The sequence below is a fragment of the Atractosteus spatula genome, chromosome 27, assembly GCF_055471065.1.
Source record: "Atractosteus spatula isolate fAtrSpa1 chromosome 27, fAtrSpa1.hap1, whole genome shotgun sequence".
NCBI classification, from domain to species: domain Eukaryota; kingdom Metazoa; phylum Chordata; class Actinopteri; order Semionotiformes; family Lepisosteidae; genus Atractosteus; species Atractosteus spatula.
Genome location: NC_142732.1, coordinates 5,161,704 through 5,181,568, shown reverse-complemented (window position 1 = coordinate 5,181,568; position 19,865 = coordinate 5,161,704).

Genomic DNA, 19,865 nt, shown 5'->3' with positions numbered 1-19,865 from the left:
AATAACACAACACTTGTCAAAAATAGAATTTCACCATAGTTCATGCATTCCCTTTGGTTGGGTGAGGTTGCTTAGTCATTTCAGGCAAATATTTGCATTCCGTGAAGTATATTTTCACCTAAATTAGCAAAGAATTGTGGAACGTCTTTGAACAAATTCTTAACCCTAACCTAGGTAAATCCCAAGCTAGGGTTAGGGTTAGGATTCCCACAAAACGTAGTTAATTTTTGATGGGATGGATGCGTTTTAGGACAGAAAAGAAATTTAGGAAAGGTGCAATGACAGTGTTATCTTCACTTTTTTTTCTCACCTATATGGCTGTATACACTGCATTGACATACAATGGAATGTTGTCCATGTAGCCCGAAAAAAAAAAGACTCAAAGAAAGCAATTATATGATTCAAACGCTTGCATTTGGCATTGAATACACAGGCATATTAACAAATAAAGTCAAAGCTTATGGGGTATCCCTCACTCCTAGCCTACTATAAGCCTGAAACCATGCTTATTGATTGCACAATTCAGCCTAAAATTCCAATTACACAACACTTGTCAAAAATAGAATTTCACCATACTTCATGCATTCCCTTTGGTTAGGTGAGGTTGCTTAGTCATTTCAGGCAAATATTTGGATTCTGTGAAGTATATTTTTACCTAAATTAGCAAGGAATTGTGAAAAGTCTTTGAACAAATTCTTAACCCTAACCTAGGTAAATCCCAAGCTAGGGTTAGGGTTAGGATTCCCACAAAACGTAGTCAATTTTTGATGGCATGGATGCGTTTTAGGACAGAAAAGAAATTTAGGAAAGGTGCTATGACAGTGTTATCTTCACTTTTTTTTCTCACCTATATGGCTGTATACACTGCATTGACATACAATGGAATGTTGTCCATGTAGCCCTAACACCAAAAGACTCAAATAAAGCAATTATATGATTAAAACGCTTGCATATGGCATTGAATACACAGGCATATTAACAAATAATGTCAAAACTTATGGGGTATCCCTCACTCCTAGCCTACTATAAGCCTGAAACCATGCTTATTGAGTGCACAATTCAGCCTAAAATTCCAATTACACAACACTTGTCAAAAATAGAATTTCACCATAGTTCATGCATTCCCTTTGGTTGGGTGAGGTTGCTTAGTCATTTCAGGCAAATATTTGCATTCCGTGAAGTATATTTTCACCTAAATTAGCAAGAGTTGTGGAACGTCTTTGAACAAATTCTTGACCCTAACCTAAGTAAATCCCAAGCTAGGGTTAGGGTTAGGATTCCCACAAAACGTAGTTAATTTTTGATGGCATGGATGCGTTTTAGGACAGAAAAGAAATTTAGGAAAGGTGCAATGACAGCGTTATCTTCACTTTTTTTTCTCACCTATATGGCTGTATATACTGCATTGACATACAATGGAATGTTGTCCATGTAGCCTGAAAACCAAAATACTCAAAGAAAGCAATTATATGATTCAAACGCTTGCATTTGGCATTGAATACACAGGCATATTATCAAATAAAGTCAAAGCTTATGGGGTATCCCTCACTCCTAGCCTACTATAAGCCTGAAACCATGCTTATTGAGTGCACAATTCAGCCTAAAATTCCAATAACACAACACTTGTCAAAAATAGAATTTCACCATAGTTCATGCATTCCCTTTGGTTGGGTGAGGTTGCTTAGTCATTTCACGCAAATATTTGCATTTCGTGAAGTATATTTTCACCTAAATTAGCAAGGAATTGTGGAACGTCTTTGAACAAATTCTTAACCCTAACCTAGATAAATCCCAAGCTAGGGTTAGGGTTAGGATTCCAACAAAACGTAGTTAATTTTTGATGGCATGGATGCGTTTTAGGACAGAAAAGAAATTTAGGAAAGGTGCAATGACAGTGTTATCTTCACTTTTTTTTCTCACCTATATGGCTGTATACACTGCATTGACATACAATGGAATGTTGTCCATGTAGCCCTAAAACCAAAAGACTCAAAGAAAGCAATTATATGATTCAAACGCTTGCATTTGGCATTGAATAAACAGGCATATTAACAAATAAAGTCAAAGCTTATGGGGTATCCCTCACTCCTAGCCTACTATAAGCCTGAAACCATACTTATTGAGTGCACAATTCAGCCTAAAATTCCAATAACACAACACTTGTCAAAAATAGAATTTCACCATAGTTCATGCATTCCCTTTGGTTGGGTGAGGTTGCTTAGTCATTTCAGGCAAATATTTGCATTCCGTGAAGTATATTTTCACCTAAATTAGCAAAGAATTGTGGAACGTCTTTGAACAAATTCTTAACCCTAACCTAGGTAAATCCCAAGCTAGGGTTAGGGTTAGGATTCCCACAAAACGTAGTTAATTTTTGATGGCATGGATGCGTTTTAGGACAGAAAAGAAATTTAGGAAAGGTGCAATGACAGTGTTATCTTCACTTTTTTTTCTCACCTATATGGCTGTATACACTGCATTGACATACAATGGAATGTTGTCCATGTAGCCCTAAAACCAAAAGACTCAAAGAAAGCAATTATATGATTCAAACGCTTGCATTTGGCATTTAATAAACAGGCATATTAACAAATAAAGTCAAAATTTATGCTGTATCCCTCACTCCTAGCCTACTATGAGCCTGAAACCATGCTTATTGAGTGCACAATTCAGCCTAAAATTCAAATTACACAACACTTGTCAAAAATAGAATTTCACCATAGTTCATGCATTCCCTTTGGTTGGGTGAGGTTGCTTAGTCATTTCAGGCAAATATTTGCATTTCGTGAAGTATATTTTCACCTAAATTAGCAAGGAATTGTGGAACGTCTTTGAACAAATTCTTAACCCTAACCTAGGTAAATCCCAAGCTAGGGTTAGGGTTAGGATTCCCACAAAACGTAGTCAATTTTTGATGGCATGGATGCGTTTTAGGACAGAAAAGAAATTTAGGAAAGGTGCTATGACAGTGTTATCTTCACTTTTTTTTCTCACCTATATGGCTGTATACACTGCATTGACATACAATGGAATGTTGTCCATGTAGCCCGAAAAAAAAAAGACTCAAAGAAAGCAATTATATGATTCAAACGCTTGCATTTGGCATTGAATACACAGGCATATTAACAAATAAAGTCAAAGCTTATGGGGTATCCCTCACTCCTAGCCTACTATAAGCCTGAAACCATGCTTATTGATTGCACAATTCAGCCTAAAATTCCAATTACACAACACTTGTCAAAAATAGAATTTCACCATACTTCATGCATTCCCTTTGGTTAGGTGAGGTTGCTTAGTCATTTCAGGCAAATATTTGGATTCTGTGAAGTATATTTTTACCTAAATTAGCAAGGAATTGTGAAAAGTCTTTGAACAAATTCTTAACCCTAACCTAGGTAAATCCCAAGCTAGGGTTAGGGTTAGGATTCCCACAAAACGTAGTCAATTTTTGATGGCATGGATGCGTTTTAGGACAGAAAAGAAATTTAGGAAAGGTGCTATGACAGTGTTATCTTCACTTTTTTTTCTCACCTATATGGCTGTATACACTGCATTGACATACAATGGAATGTTGTCCATGTAGCCCTAACACCAAAAGACTCAAATAAAGCAATTATATGATTAAAACGCTTGCATATGGCATTGAATACACAGGCATATTAACAAATAATGTCAAAACTTATGGGGTATCCCTCACTCCTAGCCTACTATAAGCCTGAAACCATGCTTATTGAGTGCACAATTCAGCCTAAAATTCCAATTACACAACACTTGTCAAAAATAGAATTTCACCATAGTTCATGCATTCCCTTTGGTTGGGTGAGGTTGCTTAGTCATTTCAGGCAAATATTTGCATTCCGTGAAGTATATTTTCACCTAAATTAGCAAGAGTTGTGGAACGTCTTTGAACAAATTCTTGACCCTAACCTAAGTAAATCCCAAGCTAGGGTTAGGGTTAGGATTCCCACAAAACGTAGACAATTTTTGATGGCATGGATGCGTTTTAGGACAGAAAAGAAATTTAGGAAAGGTGCAATGACAGCGTTATCTTCACTTTTTTTTCTCACCTATATGGCTGTATACACTGCATTGACATACAATGGAATGTTGTCCATGTAGCCCTAAAACCAAAAGACTCAAAGAAAGCAATTATATGATTCAAACGCTTGCATTTGGCATTTAATAAACAGGCATTTTAACAAATAAAGTCAAAATTTATGCGGTATCCCTCACTCCTAGCCTACTATGAGCCTGAAACCATGCTTATTGAGTGCACAATTCAGCCTAAAATTCAAATTACACAACACTTGTCAAAAATAGAATTTCACCATAGTTCATGCATTCCCTTTGGTTGGGTGAGGTTGCTTAGTCATTTCAGGCAAATATTTGCATTCCGTGAAGTATATTTTCACCTAAATTAGCAAGAGTTGTGGAACGTCTTTGAACAAATTCTTAACCCTAACCTAAGTAAATCCCAAGCTAGGGTTAGGGTTAGGATTCCCACAAAACGTAGACAATTTTTGATGGCATGGATGCGTTTTAGGACAGAAAAGAAATTTAGGAAAGGTGCAATGACAGCGTTATCTTAACTTTTTTTTCTCACCTATATGGCTGTATATACTGCATTGACATACAATGGAATGTTGTCCATGTAGCCCTAAAACCAAAAGACTCAAAGAAAGCAATTATATGATTCAAACGCTTGCGTTTGGCATTGAATAAACAGGCATATTAACAAATAAAGTCAAAGCTTATGGGGTATCCCTCACTCCTAGCCTACTATAAGCCTGAAACCATGCTTATTGAGTGCACAATTCAGCCTAAAATTCCAATAACACAACACTTGTCAAAAATAGAATTTCACCATAGTTCATGCATTCCCTTTGGTTGGGTGAGGTTGCTTAGTCATTTCAGGCAAATATTTGCATTTCGTGAAGTATATTTTCACCTAAATTAGCAAGGAATTGTGGAACGTCTTTGAACAAATTCTTAACCCTAACCTAGGTAAATCCCAAGCTAGGGTTAGGGTTAGGATTCCCACAAAACGTAGTTAATTTTTGATGGCATGGATGCGTTTTAGGACAGAAAAGAAATTTAGGAAAGGTGCAATGACAGTGTTATCTTCACTTTTTTTTCTCACCTATATGGCTGTATACACTGCATTGACATACAATGGAATGTTGTCCATGTAGCCCGAAAAAAAAAAGACTCAAAGAAAGCAATTATATGATTCAAACGCTTGCATTTGGCATTGAATACACAGGCATATTAACAAATAAAGTCAAAGCTTATGGGGTATCCCTCACTCCTAGCCTACTATAAGCCTGAAACCATGCTTATTGAGTGCACAATTCAGCCTAAAATTCCAATTACACAACACTTGTCAAAAATAGAATTTCACCATACTTCATGCATTCCCTTTGGTTAGGTGAGGTTGCTTAGTCATTTCAGGCAAATATTTGGATTCTGTGAAGTATATTTTTACCTAAATTAGCAAGGAATTGTGGAAAGTCTTTGAACAAATTCTTAACCCTAACCTAGGTAAATCCCAAGCTAGGGTTAGGGTTAGGATTCCCACAAAACGTAGTCAATTTTTGATGGCATGGATGCGTTTTAGGACAGAAAAGAAATTTAGGAAAGGTGCTATGACAGTGTTATCTTCACTTTTTTTTCTCACCTATATGGCTGTATACACTGCATTGACATACAATGGAATGTTGTCCATGTAGCCCTAACACCAAAAGACTCAAATAAAGCAATTATATGATTAAAACGCTTGCATATGGCATTGAATACACAGGCATATTAACAAATAATGTCAAAACTTATGGGGTATCCCTCACTCCTAGCCTACTATAAGCCTGAAACCATGCTTATTGAGTGCACAATTCAGCCTAAATTTCCAATTACACAACACTTGTCAAAAATAGAATTTCACCATAGTTCATGCATTCCCTTTGGTTGGGTGAGGTTGCTTAGTCATTTCAGGCAAATATTTGCATTCCGTGAAGTATATTTTCACCTAAATTAGCAAGAGTTGTGGAACGTCTTTGAACAAATTCTTGACCCTAACCTAAGTAAATCCCAAGCTAGGGTTAGGGTTAGGATTCCCACAAAACGTAGACAATTTTTGATGGCATGGATGCGTTTTAGGACAGAAAAGAAATTTAGGAAAGGTGCAATGACAGCGTTATCTTCACTTTTTTTTCTCACCTATATGGCTGTATACACTGCATTGACATACAATGGAATGTTGTCCATGTAGCCCTAAAACCAAAAGACTCAAAGAAAGCAATTATATGATTCAAACGCTTGCATTTGGCATTTAATAAACAGGCATTTTAACAAATAAAGTCAAAATTTATGCGGTATCCCTCACTCGTAGCCTACTATGAGCCTGAAACCATGCTTATTGAGTGCACAATTCAGCCTAAAATTCAAATTACACAACACTTGTCAAAAATAGAATTTCACCATAGTTCATGCATTCCCTTTGGTTGGGTGAGGTTGCTTAGTCATTTCAGGCAAATATTTGCATTTCGTGAAGTATATTTTCACCTAAATTAGCAAGGAATTGTGGAACGTCTTTGAACAAATTCTTAACCCTAACCTAGATAAATCCCAAGCTAGGGTTAGGGTTAGGATTCCCACAAAACGTAGTTAATTTTTGATGGCATGGATGCGTTTTAGGACAGAAAAGAAATTTAGGAAAGGTGCTATGACAGTGTTATCTTCACTTTTTTTTCTCACCTATATGGCTGTATACACTGCATTGACATACAATGGAATGTTGTCCATGTAGCCCTAAAACCAAAAGACTCAAAGAAAGCAATTATATGATTCAAACGCTTGCATTTGGCATTGAATAAACAGGCATATTAACAAATAAAGTCAAAGCTTATGGGGTATCCCTCACTCCTAGCCTACTATAAGCCTGAAACCATGCTTATTGAGTGCACAATTCAGCCTAAAATTCCAATAACACAACACTTGTCAAAAATAGAATTTCACCATAGTTCATGCATTCCCTTTGGTTGGGTGAGGTTGCTTAGTCATTTCAGGCAAATATTTGCATTTCGTGAAGTATATTTTCACCTAAATTAGCAAGGAATTGTGGAACGTCTTTGAACAAATTCTTAACCCTAACCTAGGTAAATCCCAAGCTAGGGTTAGGGTTAGGATTCCCACAAAACGTAGTTAATTTTTGATGGCATGGATGCGTTTTAGGACAGAAAAGAAATTTAGGAAAGGTGCAATGACAGTGTTATCTTCACTTTTTTTTCTCACCTATATGGCTGTATACACTGCATTGACATACAATGGAATGTTGTCCATGTAGCCCGAAAAAAAAAAGACTCAAAGAAAGCAATTATATGATTCAAACGCTTGCATTTGGCATTGAATACACAGGCATATTAACAAATAAAGTCAAAGCTTATGGGGTATCCCTCACTCCTAGCCTACTATAAGCCTGAAACCATGCTTATTGAGTGCACAATTCAGCCTAAAATTCCAATTACACAACACTTGTCAAAAATAGAATTTCACCATACTTCATGCATTCCCTTTGGTTAGGTGAGGTTGCTTAGTCATTTCAGGCAAATATTTGGATTCTGTGAAGTATATTTTTACCTAAATTAGCAAGGAATTGTGGAAAGTCTTTGAACAAATTCTTAACCCTAACCTAGGTAAATCCCAAGCTAGGGTTAGGGTTAGGATTCCCACAAAACGTAGTCAATTTTTGATGGCATGGATGCGTTTTAGGACAGAAAAGAAATTTAGGAAAGGTGCTATGACAGTGTTATCTTCACTTTTTTTTCTCACCTATATGGCTGTATACACTGCATTGACATACAATGGAATGTTGTCCATGTAGCCCTAACACCAAAAGACTCAAATAAAGCAATTATATGATTAAAACGCTTGCATATGGCATTGAATACACAGGCATATTAACAAATAATGTCAAAACTTATGGGGTATCCCTCACTCCTAGCCTACTATAAGCCTGAAACCATGCTTATTGAGTGCACAATTCAGCCTAAATTTCCAATTACACAACACTTGTCAAAAATAGAATTTCACCATAGTTCATGCATTCCCTTTGGTTGGGTGAGGTTGCTTAGTCATTTCAGGCAAATATTTGCATTCCGTGAAGTATATTTTCACCTAAATTAGCAAGAGTTGTGGAACGTCTTTGAACAAATTCTTGACCCTAACCTAAGTAAATCCCAAGCTAGGGTTAGGGTTAGGATTCCCACAAAACGTAGACAATTTTTGATGGCATGGATGCGTTTTAGGACAGAAAAGAAATTTAGGAAAGGTGCAATGACAGCGTTATCTTCACTTTTTTTTCTCACCTATATGGCTGTATACACTGCATTGACATACAATGGAATGTTGTCCATGTAGCCCTAAAACCAAAAGACTCAAAGAAAGCAATTATATGATTCAAACGCTTGCATTTGTCATTTAATAAACAGGCATTTTAACAAATAAAGTCAAAATTTATGCGGTATCCCTCACTCCTAGCCTACTATGAGCCTGAAACCATGCTTATTGAGTGCACAATTCAGCCTAAAATTCAAATTACACAACACTTGTCAAAAATAGAATTTCACCATAGTTCATGCATTCCCTTTGGTTGGGTGAGGTTGCTTAGTCATTTCAGGCAAATATTTGCATTTCGTGAAGTATATTTTCACCTAAATTAGCAAGGAATTGTGGAACGTCTTTGAACAAATTCTTAACCCTAACCTAGGTAAATTCCAAGCTAGGGTTAGGGTTAGGATTCCCACAAAACGTAGTCAATTTTTGATGGCATGGATGCGTTTTAGGACAGAAAAGAAATTTAGGAAAGGTGCTATGACAGTGTTATCTTCACTTTTTTTTCTCACCTATATGGCTGTATACACTGCATTGACATACAATGGAATGTTGTCCATGTAGCCCTAAAACCAAAAGACTCAAAGAAAGCAATTATATGATTCAAACGCTTGCATTTGGCATTGAATAAACAGGCATATTAACAAATAAAGTCAAAGCTTATGGGGTATCCCTCACTCCTAGCCTACTATAAGCCTGAAACCATGCTTATTGAGAGCACAATTCAGCCTAAAATTCAAATTACACAACACTTGTCAAAAATAGAATTTCACCATAGTTCATGCATTCCCTTTGGTTGGGTGAGGTTGCTTAGTCATTTCAGGCAAATATTTGCATTCCGTGAAGTATATTTTCACCTAAATTAGCAAAGAATTGTGGAACGTCTTTGAACAAATTCTTAACCCTAACCTAGGTAAATCCCAAGCTAGGGTTAGGGTTAGGATTCCCACAAAACGTAGTCAATTTTTGATGGCATGGATGCGTTTTAGGACAGAAAAGAAATTTAGGAAAGGTGCTATGACAGTGTTATCTTCACTTTTTTTTCTCACCTATATGGCTGTATACACTGCATTGACATACAACGGAATGTTGTCCATGTAGCCCGAAAACCAAAAGACTCAAAGAAAGCAATTATATGATTCAAACGCTTGCATTTGGCATTGAATACACAGGCATATTAACAAATAAAGTCAAAGCTTATGGGGTATCCCTCACTCCTAGCCTACTATAAGCCTGAAACCATGCTTATTGAGTGCACAATTCAGCCTAAAATTCCAATTACACAACACTTGTCAAAAATAGAATTTCACCATACTTCATGCATTCCCTTTGGTTCGGTGAGGTTGCTTAGTCATTTCAGGCAAATATTTGCATTCCGTGAAGTATATTTTCACCTAAATTAGCAAAGAATTGTGGAACGTCTTTGAACAAATTCTTAACCCTAACCTAGGTAAATCCCAAGCTAGGGTTAGGGTTAGGATTCCCACAAAACGTAGTCAATTTTTGATGGCATGGATGCGTTTTAGGACAGAAAAGAAATTTAGGAAAGGTGCTATGACAGTGTTATCTTCACTTTTTTTTCTCACCTATATGGCTGTATACACTGCATTGACATACAATGGAATGTTGTCCATGTAGCCCTAAAACCAAAAGACTCAAAGAAAGCAATTATATGATTCAAACGCTTGCATTTGGCATTGAATACACAGGCATATTAACAAATAAAGTCAAAACTTATGGGGTATCCCTCACTCCTAGCCTACTATAAGCTTGAAACCATGCTTATTGAGTGCACAATTCAGCCTAAAATTCCAATTACACAACACTTGTCAAAAATAGAATTTCACCATAGTTCATGCATTCCCTTTGGTTGGGTGAGGTTGCTTAGTCATTTCAGGCAAATATTTGCATTCCGTGAAGTATATTTTCACCTAAATTAGCAAAGAATTGTGGAACGTCTTTGAACAAATTCTTAACCCTAACCTAGGTAAATCCCAAGCTAGGGTTAGGGTTAGGATTCCCACAAAACGTAGACAATTTTTGATGGCATGGATGCGTTTTAGGATAGAAAAGAAATTTAGGAAAGGTGCTATGACAGTGTTATCTTCACTTTTTTTTCTCACCTATATGGCTGTATACACTGCATTGACATACAATGGAATGTTGTCCATGTAGCCCTAAAACCAAAAGACTCAAAGAAAGCAATTATATGATTCAAACGCTTGCATTTGGCATTTAATAAACAGGCATATTAACAAATAAAGTCAAAATTTATGCGGTACCCCTCACTCCTAGCCTACTATGAACCTGAAACCATGCTTATTGAGTGCACAATTCAGCCTAAAATTCAAATTACACAACACTTGTCAAAAATAGAATTTCACCATAGTTCATGCGGTCCCTTTGGTTGGGTGAGGTTGCTTAGTCATTTCAGGCAAATATTTGCATTCCGTGAAGTATATTTTCACCTAAATTAGCAAAGAATTGTGGAAAGTCTTTGAACAAATTCTTAACCCTAACCTAGGTAAATCCCAAGCTAGGGTTAGGGTTAGGATTCCAACAAAACATAGACAATTTTTGATGGCATGGATGCGTTTTAGGACAGAAAACGAATTTAGGAAAGGTGCTATGACAGTGTTATCTACACTTATTTTTCTCACCTATATGGCTGTATACACTGCATTGACATACAATGGAATGTTGTCCATGTTGCCCTAAAACCAAAAGACTGAAAGAAAGCAATTATATGATTCAAACGCTTGCATATGGCATTGAATACACAGGCATATTAACAAATAAAGTCAAAATTTATGCTGTATCCCTCACTCCTAGCCTACTATGAGCCTGAAACCATGCTTATTGAGTGCACAATTCAGCCTAACATTCAAATTACACAACACTTGTCAAAAATAGAATTTCACCATAGTTCATGCATTCCCTTTGGTTGGGTGAGGTTGCTTAGTCATTTCAGGCAAATATTTGCATTTCGTGAAGTATATTTTCACCTAAATTAGCAAGGAATTGTGGAACGTCTTTGAACAAATTCTTAACCCTAACCTAGGTAAATCCCAAGCTAGGGTTAGGGTTAGGATTCCCACAAAACGTAGTCAATTTTTGATGGCATGCATGCGTTTTAGGACAGAAAAGAAATTTAGGAAAGGTGCTATGACAGTGTTATCTTCACTTTTTTTTCTCACCTATATGGCTGTATACACTGCATTGACATACAATGGAATGTTGTCCATGTAGCCCGAAAACCAAAAGACTCAAAGAAAGCAATTATATGATTCAAACGCTTGCATTTGGCATTGAATACACAGGCATATTAACAAATAAAGTCAAAGCTTATGGGGTATCCCTCACTCCTAGCCTACTATAAGCCTGAAACCATGCTTATTGAGTGCACAATTCAGCCTAAAATTCCAATTACACAACACTTGTCAAAAATAGAATTTCACCATACTTCATGCATTCCCTTTGGTTAGGTGAGGTTGCTTAGTCATTTCAGGCAAATATTTGGATTCTGTGAAGTATATTTTAACCTAAATTAGCAAGGAATTGTGGAAAGTCTTTGAACAAATTCTTAACCCTAACCTAGGTAAATCCCAAGCTAGGGTTAGGGTTAGGATTCCCACAAAACGTAGTCAATTTTTGATGGCATGGATGCGTTTTAGGACAGAAAAGAAATTTAGGAAAGGTGCTATGACAGTGTTATCTTCACTTTTTTTTCTCACCTATATGGCTGTATACACTGCATTGACATACAATGGAATGTTGTCCATGTAGCCCTAACACCAAAAGACTCAAATAAAGCAATTATATGATTAAAACGCTTGCATATGGCATTGAATACACAGGCATATTAACAAATAATGTCAAAACTTATGGGGTATCCCTCACTCCTAGCCTACTATAAGCCTGAAACCATGCTTATTGAGTGCACAATTCAGCCTAAAATTCCAATTACACAACACTTGTCAAAAATAGAATTTCACCATAGTTCATGCATTCCCTTTGGTTGGGTGAGGTTGCTTAGTCATTTCAGGCAAATATTTGCATTCCGTGAAGTATATTTTCACCTAAATTAGCAAGAGTTGTGGAACGTCTTTGAACAAATTCTTAACCCTAACCTAAGTAAATCCCAAGCTAGGGTTAGGGTTAGGATTCCCACAAAACGTAGACAATTTTTGATGGCATGGATGCGTTTTAGGACAGAAAAGAAATTTAGGAAAGGTGCAATGACAGCGTTATCTTAACTTTTTTTTCTCACCTATATGGCTGTATATACTGCATTGACATACAATGGAATGTTGTCCATGTAGCCTGAAAACCAAAATACTCAAAGAAAGCAATTATATGATTCAAACGCTTGCATTTGGCATTGAATACACAGGCATATTAACAAATAAAGTCAAAGCTTATGGGGTATCCCTCACTCCTAGCCTACTATAAGCCTGAAACCATGCTTATTGAGTGCACAATTCAGCCTAAAATTCCAATAACACAACACTTGTCAAAAATAGAATTTCACCATAGTTCATGCATTCCCTTTGGTTGGGTGAGGTTGCTTAGTCATTTCAGGCAAATATTTGCATTTCGTGAAGTATATTTTCACCTAAATTAGCAAGGAATTGTGGAACGTCTTTGAACAAATTCTTAACCCTAACCTAGATAAATCCCAAGCTAGGGTTAGGGTTAGGATTCCCACAAAACGTAATTAATTTTTGATGGCATGGATGCGTTTTAGGACAGAAAAGAAATTTAGGAAAGGTGCAATGACAGTGTTATCTTCACTTTTTTTTCTCACCTATATGGCTGTATACACTGCATTGACATACAATGGAATGTTGTCCATGTAGCCTGAAAACCAAAATACTCAAAGAAAGCAATTATATGATTCAAACGCTTGCATTTGGCATTGAATACACAGGCATATTAACAAATAAAGTCAAAGCTTATGGGGTATCCCTCACTCCTAGCCTACTATAAGCCTGAAACCATGCTTATTGAGTGCACAATTCAGCCTAAAATTCCAATAACACAACACTTGTCAAAAATAGAATTTCACCATAGTTCATGCATTCCCTTTGGTTGGGTGAGGTTGCTTAGTCATTTCAGGCAAATATTTGCATTCCGTGAAGTATATTTTCACCTAAATTAGCAAAGAATTGTGGAACGTCTTTGAACAAATTCTTAACCCTAACCTAGGTAAATCCCAAGCTAGGGTTAGGGTTAGGATTCCCACAAAACGTAGTTAATTTTTGATGGCATGGATGCGTTTTAGGACAGAAAAGAAATTTAGGAAAGGTGCAATGACAGTGTTATCTTCACTTTTTTTTCTCACCTATATGGCTGTATACACTGCATTGACATACAATGGAATGTTGTCCATGTAGCCCGAAAAAAAAAAGACTCAAAGAAAGCAATTATATGATTCAAACGCTTGCATTTGGCATTGAATACACAGGCATATTAACAAATAAAGTCAAAGCTTATGGGGTATCCCTCACTCCTAGCCTACTATAAGCCTGAAACCATGCTTATTGATTGCACAATTCAGCCTAAAATTCCAATTACACAACACTTGTCAAAAATAGAATTTCACCATACTTCATGCATTCCCTTTGGTTAGGTGAGGTTGCTTAGTCATTTCAGGCAAATATTTGGATTCTGTGAAGTATATTTTTACCTAAATTAGCAAGGAATTGTGAAAAGTCTTTGAACAAATTCTTAACCCTAACCTAGGTAAATCCCAAGCTAGGGTTAGGGTTAGGATTCCCACAAAACGTAGTCAATTTTTGATGGCATGGATGCGTTTTAGGACAGAAAAGAAATTTAGGAAAGGTGCTATGACAGTGTTATCTTCACTTTTTTTTCTCACCTATATGGCTGTATACACTGCATTGACATACAATGGAATGTTGTCCATGTAGCCCTAACACCAAAAGACTCAAATAAAGCAATTATATGATTAAAACGCTTGCATATGGCATTGAATACACAGGCATATTAACAAATAATGTCAAAACTTATGGGGTATCCCTCACTCCTAGCCTACTATAAGCCTGAAACCATGCTTATTGAGTGCACAATTCAGCCTAAAATTCCAATTACACAACACTTGTCAAAAGTAGAATTTCACCATAGTTCATGCATTCCCTTTGGTTGGGTGAGGTTGCTTAGTCATTTCAGGCAAATATTTGCATTTCGTGAAGTATATTTTCACCTAAATTAGCAAGGAATTGTGGAACGTCTTTGAACAAATTCTTAACCCTAACCTAGATAAATCCCAAGCTAGGGTTAGGGTTAGGATTCCAACAAAACGTAGTTAATTTTTGATGGCATGGATGCGTTTTAGGACAGAAAAGAAATTTAGGAAAGGTGCAATGACAGTGTTATCTTCACTTTTTTTTCTCACCTATATGGCTGTATACACTGCATTGACATACAATGGAATGTTGTCCATGTAGCCCTAAAACCAAAAGACTCAAAGAAAGCAATTATATGATTCAAACGCTTGCATTTGGCATTGAATAACCAGGCATATTAACAAATAAAGTCAAAGCTTATGGGGTATCCCTCACTCCTAGCCTACTATAAGCCTGAAACCATACTTATTGAGTGCACAATTCAGCCTAAAATTCCAATAACACAACACTTGTCAAAAATAGAATTTCACCATAGTTCATGCATTCCCTTTGGTTGGGTGAGGTTGCTTAGTCATTTCAGGCAAATATTTGCATTCCGTGAAGTATATTTTCACCTAAATTAGCAAAGAATTGTGGAACGTCTTTGAACAAATTCTTAACCCTAACCTAGGTAAATCCCAAGCTAGGGTTAGGGTTAGGATTCCCACAAAACGTAGTTAATTTTTGATGGCATGGATGCGTTTTAGGACAGAAAAGAAATTTAGGAAAGGTGCAATGACAGTGTTATCTTCACTTTTTTTTCTCACCTATATGGCTGTATACACTGCATTGACATACAATGGAATGTTGTCCATGTAGCCCTAAAACCAAAAGACTCAAAGAAAGCAATTATATGATTCAAACGCTTGCATTTGGCATTTAATAAACAGGCATATTAACAAATAAAGTCAAAATTTATGCTGTATCCCTCACTCCTAGCCTACTATGAGCCTGAAACCATGCTTATTGAGTGCACAATTCAGCCTAAAATTCAAATTACACAACACTTGTCAAAAATAGAATTTCACCATAGTTCATGCATTCCCTTTGGTTGGGTGAGGTTGCTTAGTCATTTCAGGCAAATATTTGCATTTCGTGAAGTATATTTTCACCTAAATTAGCAAGGAATTGTGGAACGTCTTTGAACAAATTCTTAACCCTAACCTAGGTAAATCCCAAGCTAGGGTTAGGGTTAGGATTCCCACAAAACGTAGTCAATTTTTGATGGCATGGATGCGTTTTAGGACAGAAAAGAAATTTAGGAAAGGTGCTATGACAGTGTTATCTTCACTTTTTTTTCTCACCTATATGGCTGTATACACTGCATTGACATACAATGGAATGTTGTCCATGTAGCCCGAAAAAAAAAAGACTCAAAGAAAGCAATTATATGATTCAAACGCTTGCATTTGGCATTGAATACACAGGCATATTAACAAATAAAGTCAAAGCTTATGGGGTATCCCTCACTCCTAGCCTACTATAAGCCTGAAACCATGCTTATTGATTGCACAATTCAGCCTAAAATTCCAATTACACAACACTTGTCAAAAATAGAATTTCACCATACTTCATGCATTCCCTTTGGTTAGGTGAGGTTGCTTAGTCATTTCAGGCAAATATTTGGATTCTGTGAAGTATATTTTTACCTAAATTAGCAAGGAATTGTGAAAAGTCTTTGAACAAATTCTTAACCCTAACCTAGGTAAATCCCAAGCTAGGGTTAGGGTTAGGATTCCCACAAAACGTAATTAATTTTTGATGGCATGGATGCGTTTTAGGACAGAAAAGAAATTTAGGAAAGGTGCTATGACAGTGTTATCTTCACTTTTTTTTCTCACCTATATGGCTGTATACACTGCATTGACATACAATGGAATGTTGTCCATGTAGCCCTAACACCAAAAGACTCAAATAAAGCAATTATATGATTAAAACGCTTGCATATGGCATTGAATACACAGGCATATTAACAAATAATGTCAAAACTTATGGGGTATCCCTCACTCCTAGCCTACTATAAGCCTGAAACCATGCTTATTGAGTGCACAATTCAGCCTAAAATTCCAATTACACAACACTTGTCAAAAATAGAATTTCACCATAGTTCATGCATTCCCTTTGGTTGGGTGAGGTTGCTTAGTCATTTCAGGCAAATATTTGCATTCCGTGAAGTATATTTTCACCTAAATTAGCAAGAGTTGTGGAACGTCTTTGAACAAATTCTTGACCCTAACCTAAGTAAATCCCAAGCTAGGGTTAGGGTTAGGATTCCCACAAAACGTAGACAATTTTTGATGGCATGGATGCGTTTTAGGACAGAAAAGAAATTTAGGAAAGGTGCAATGACAGCGTTATCTTCACTTTTTTTTCTCACCTATATGGCTGTATACACTGCATTGACATACAATGGAATGTTGTCCATGTAGCCCTAAAACCAAAAGACTCAAAGAAAGCAATTATATGATTCAAACGCTTGCATTTGGCATTTAATAAACAGGCATTTTAACAAATAAAGTCAAAATTTATGCGGTATCCCTCACTCCTAGCCTACTATGAGCCTGAAACCATGCTTATTGAGTGCACAATTCAGCCTAAAATTCAAATTACACAACACTTGTCAAAAATAGAATTTCACCATAGTTCATGCATTCCCTTTGGTTGGGTGAGGTTGCTTAGTCATTTCAGGCAAATATTTGCATTTCGTGAAGTATATTTTCACCTAAATTAGCAAGGAATTGTGGAACGTCTTTGAACAAATTCTTAACCCTAACCTAGATAAATCCCAAGCTAGGGTTAGGGTTAGGATTCCCACAAAACGTAGTTAATTTTTGATGGCATGGATGCGTTTTAGGACAGAAAAGAAATTTAGGAAAGGTGCTATGACAGTGTTATCTTCACTTTTTTTTCTCACCTATATGGCTGTATACACTGCATTGACATACAATGGAATGTTGTCCATGTAGCCCTAAAACCAAAAGACTCAAAGAAAGCAATTATATGATTCAAACGCTTGCATTTGGCATTGAATAAACAGGCATATTAACAAATAAAGTCAAAGCTTATGGGGTATCCCTCACTCCTAGCCTACTATAAGCCTGAAACCATGCTTATTGAGTGCACAATTCAGCCTAAAATTCCAATTACACAACACTTGTCAAAAATAGAATTTCACCATACTTCATGCATTCCCTTTGGTTGGGTGAGGTTGCTTAGTCATTTCAGGCAAATATTTGCATTCCGTGAAGTATATTTTCACCTAAATTAGCAAAGAATTGTGGAACGTCTTTGAACAAATTCTTAACCCTAACCTAGGTAAATCCCAAGCTAGGGTTAGGGTTAGGATTCCCACAAAACGTAGTCAATTTTTGATGGCATGGATGCGTTTTAGGACAGAAAAGAAATTTAGGAAAGGTGCTATGACAGTGTTATCTTCACTTTTTTTTCTCACCTATATGGCTGTATACACTGCATTGACATACAATGGAATGTTGTCCATGTAGCCCTAAAACCAAAAGACTCAAAGAAAGCAATTATATGATTCAAACGCTTGCATTTGGCATTGAATACACAGGCATATTAACAAATAAAGTCAAAACTTATGGGGTATCCCTCACTCCTAGCCTACTATAAGCCTGAAACCATGCTTATTGAGTGCACAATTCAGCCTAAAATTCCAATTACACAACACTTGTCAAAAATAGAATTTCACCATAGTTCATGCATTCCCTTTGGTTGGGTGAGGTTGCTTAGTCATTTCAGGCAAATATTTGCATTCCGTGAAGTATATTTTCACCTAAATTAGCAAAGAATTGTGGAACGTCTTTGAACAAATTCTTAACCCTAACCTAGGTAAATCCCAAGCTAGGGTTAGGGTTAGGATTCCCACAAAACGTAGACAATTTTTGATGGCATGGATGCGTTTTAGGATAGAAAAGAAATTTAGGAAAGGTGCTATGACAGTGTTATCTTCACTTTTTTTTCTCACCTATATGGCTGTATACACTGCATTGACATACAATGGAATGTTGTCCATGTAGCCCTAAAACCAAAAGACTCAAAGAAAGCAATTATATGATTCAAACGCTTGCATTTGGCATTTAATAAACAGGCATATTAACAAATAAAGTCAAAATTTATGCGGTATCCCTCACTCCTAGCCTACTATGAACCTGAAACCATGCTTATTGAGTGCACAATTCAGCCTAAAATTCAAATTACACAACACTTGTCAAAAATAAAATTTCACCATAGTTCATGCGTTCCCTTTGGTTGGGTGAGGTTGCTTAGTCATTTCAGGCAAATATTTGCATTCCATGAAGTATATTTTCACCTAAATTAGCAAAGAATTGTGGAAAGTCTTTGAACAAATTCTTAACCCTAACCTAGGTAAATCCCAAGCTAGGGTTAGGGTTAGGATTCCAACAAAACATAGACAATTTTTGATGGCATGGATGCGTTTTAGGACAGAAAACGAATTTAGGAAAGGTGCTATGACAGTGTTATCTACACTTATTTTTCTCACCTATATGGCTGTATACACTGCATTGACATACAATGGAATGTTGTCCATGTTGCCCTAAAACCAAAAGACTGAAAGAAAGCAATTATATGATTCAAACGCTTGCATATGGCATTGAATACACAGGCATATTAACAAATAAAGTCAAAATTTATGCGGTATCCCTCACTCCTAGCCTACTATAAGCCTGAAACCATGCTTATTGAGAGCACAATTCAGCCTAACATTCCAATTACACAACACTTGTCAAAAATAGAATTTCACCATACTTCATGCATTCCCTTTGGTTAGGTGAGGTTGCTTAGTCATTTCAGGCAAATATTTGGATTCTGTGAAGTATATTTTTACCTAAATTAGCAAGGAATTGTGGAAAGTCTTTGAACAAATTCTTAACCCTAACCTAGGTAAATCCCAAGCTAGGGTTAGGGTTAGGATTCCCACAAAACGTAGTCAATTTTTGATGGCATGGATGCGTTTTAGGACAGAAAAGAAATTTAGGAAAGGTGCTATGACAGTGTTATCTTCACTTTTTTTTCTCACCTATATGGCTGTATACACTGCATTGACATACAATGGAATGTTGTCCATGTAGCCCGAAAAAAAAAAGACTCAAAGAAAGCAATTATATGATTCAAACGCTTGCATTTGGCATTGAATACACAGGCATATTAACAAATAAAGTCAAAGCTTATGGGGTATCCCTCACTCCTAGCCTACTATAAGCCTGAAACCATGCTTATTGATTGCACAATTCAGCCTAAAATTCCAAT